At 49.7% G+C, this 2,521-nt stretch overlaps 1 long non-coding RNA gene across 1 annotated transcript; it reads left to right on the forward strand.

Annotated features, from left to right (window-relative positions):
• LOC308186680 lies at nt 1-2,085 on the forward strand. Its single transcript, XR_013944188.1, has 2 exons — nt 1-1,729; nt 1,844-2,085. It is a non-coding gene; the product is annotated as an uncharacterized lncRNA (long non-coding RNA).
• The last annotated feature ends 436 nt before the right edge of the window (nt 2,086-2,521 follow it).

Genomic DNA, 2,521 nt, shown 5'->3' on the forward strand with positions numbered 1-2,521 from the left:
CCCCAAATTAGGGGAGGAACCCCCAAAATTGGGTGGGTGAACCCCCAAATTGGGGGGAAGAAGACTTAAATGGAAGTGTGAAATTCCAGAATTGGATGTGGACCCCCCAGAACAGTCTTCAGGGGTTTAGTGTGGTAAATTTTATCGGGTTAGGGCTGCAAGGGTTTTTAGGGTTAGGGTTTCTAGGGTTTGTTGGGGTAGGGGTTAGGGTTAGATCCGTGGTTGCCATAGGCTTAGGGGTCAAGGTTCTTAGGGGTTAGGCCTAATATTAGGGCGGAAGGCCAAAATAAGAGGGGAGGAGCCCACCCAAAATTGAAGGGTTGAAGCCCAAAGTTAGGGGAAGGAACGTCAAAATTGTGGGGTCCCCCAAAATTGAGCGGAAGAGCTCTTAATATTGGGGGAAACCCAAAAAAGGAGGGTGGGGGACTCTAAAATTGGTTGTGTCCCCCCCAAAATTGGTTGTGTCCCCCCCAATTAGGGGAGGAACCCCCAAAATTGGGTGGGCGAACCCCCATATTGGGGGGGAAGAACACTTAAATGGAAGTGTGAAATTCCAGAATTGAATGTGGACCCCCCAGAACAGTCTTCAGGGGTTTAGTGTGGTAAATTTTATCGGGTTAGGGCTGCAAGGGTTTTTAGGGTTAGGGTTTCTAGGGTTTGTTGGGGTAGGGGTTAGGGTTAGATCCGTGGTTGCCATAGCGTTAGGGGTCAAGGTTCTTAGGGGTTAGGCCTAATATTAGGGCGGAAGGCCAAAATAAGAGGGGGGGAGCCCCCCCCAAAATCGAAGGGTTGAAGCCCAAAGTTAGGGGAAGGAACGGCCAAATTGTGGGGTCCCCCAAAATTGGGCGGAAGAACTCTTTAATATTAGGGGGGAACCCAAAAAAGGAGGGTGGGGGACTCTACAATTGGGGGGGACCCCCAAAATTGGTCGGGTCCCCCCAAATTAGGGGAGGAACCCCCAAAATTGGGTGGGTGAACCCCCAAATTGGGGGGAAGAAGACTTAAATGGAAGTGTGAAATTCCAGAATTGAATGTGGACCCCCCCCAGACCTGGGGAGGAATCCCCAAACTTGGGGGGGACCCCCAAAATTGGGGTTAAAGCCCCAGATCCCGGGGAGCTAAGCCCCAAATTAAGGGAAGGAACCTCAAACATGTGGTGAGAACCCCAACATTGGGGGAAAGAACCTTAATATTAGGGTGGCAGGCCAAGAAAGGATGGTGGGGGCCTCCAAAATTGTGGGGGGCTTGGAATTGGGGGGAATCCCCAAAATGGAGGGGGAACCCCAAAAGTGGGGGGGGGGGCGAAGCACCAAATTAGGGGAAGGAACCCCAAAATTGCGGGGAAGAACTCTGAAATGGAGAGCTGAAAACCCGAAATTGAGGGGAAACCCCCCAAAACGGCGGGAAAACCCTCCATAAACACGAAACCGGTAATGTAACAGAGCAAAAAATGGCGTCCTACGGCAAGGTGCGAGGCTCAATTTTCTGGGGGGTGCTGGGAAATGTAGTTCTTGGCCACCGGGTTTCCGGGAGTCCATATTGTTTTCCCAGAGCATGCCGGGAGATGTAGTTCTCGGACACTGGGCTTCCGGGAGGCCATGTTGGTTTCCCATCTTTGCTAGACTCCGGGTGCTCTGGCTTCACAGAGAAACCCCCAAACTGAAAAATGTACCTGCTAATATATTGGGCTCTAAATGTAGCCCTGGGTTAATTGAATAACAATCCCTGGGTAAGATTGAAGTGCAGGAGGGGTTGGCTACGGTTTTAAGAGCCGGTTTGCAGAAAAGGGATTTCCCGTTAAGAAATGGCATATACTGATTGTTCTCTTCCTTGCTCTGCCAAGACCTGAAGCACATCTTGGAAGCCAGGCAGAATCCGTGGAGCCAATGGAGTTCTCAAGCTCGACTTCAGCTTCTTCCCAGCTAGAAGAAGCAAGGACACGCCGGCTGAGTTCCACAGGCAACGCGCCCATATCTGTAGACGAGGATTTAGAGATGCTACTTTGGGAACTCTCAGACGGCATACTGGAAGCCGAGCTCGACTTGGACCCAGGGAAGGATGAGGATGACCTCCTCCTTGAGCTTTCCAAGATGATTGATGATTGAACTGCATAGTCCTATGGTATAAAAAAAAAAAAAAAAAAAAAAAAAAAAAAAAAGAAAACAACTCTTCTTCTTGTTGGATACCCTGAGGTGATCCTTTTTCTAACTGAGGCTTTGCAATGAGACTTAAAGCACAGTTGGAACTGGTAGAAATTGGCAGGATCTGCACTCAGTTGTCCTAAGTTTTCCTGCTGGTCAGAGTTAAGGTCTTGTGCATAGTTCCGTAAGTATAGGTGGCTACCTTTGATATCAAGAGGACAAAACACTTGTTTCTTTTGGCACAGAAAGATGTCCATCGGCACGCTGTGGTGGCTGTGAATTGACGTAGTGATGGAGCGATGCTCTGAAGGCTTAAACGGAAAGCTTCTTCCTTCCGCCCCCCCTTGGCACAGCTCGATGTTGGGCACATTGTGAAGCCT

This window comes from Anser brachyrhynchus (genome assembly GCF_964034855.1).
Source record: "Anser brachyrhynchus genome assembly, contig: SCAFFOLD_439, whole genome shotgun sequence".
Lineage (NCBI taxonomy): Eukaryota > Metazoa > Chordata > Aves > Anseriformes > Anatidae > Anser > Anser brachyrhynchus.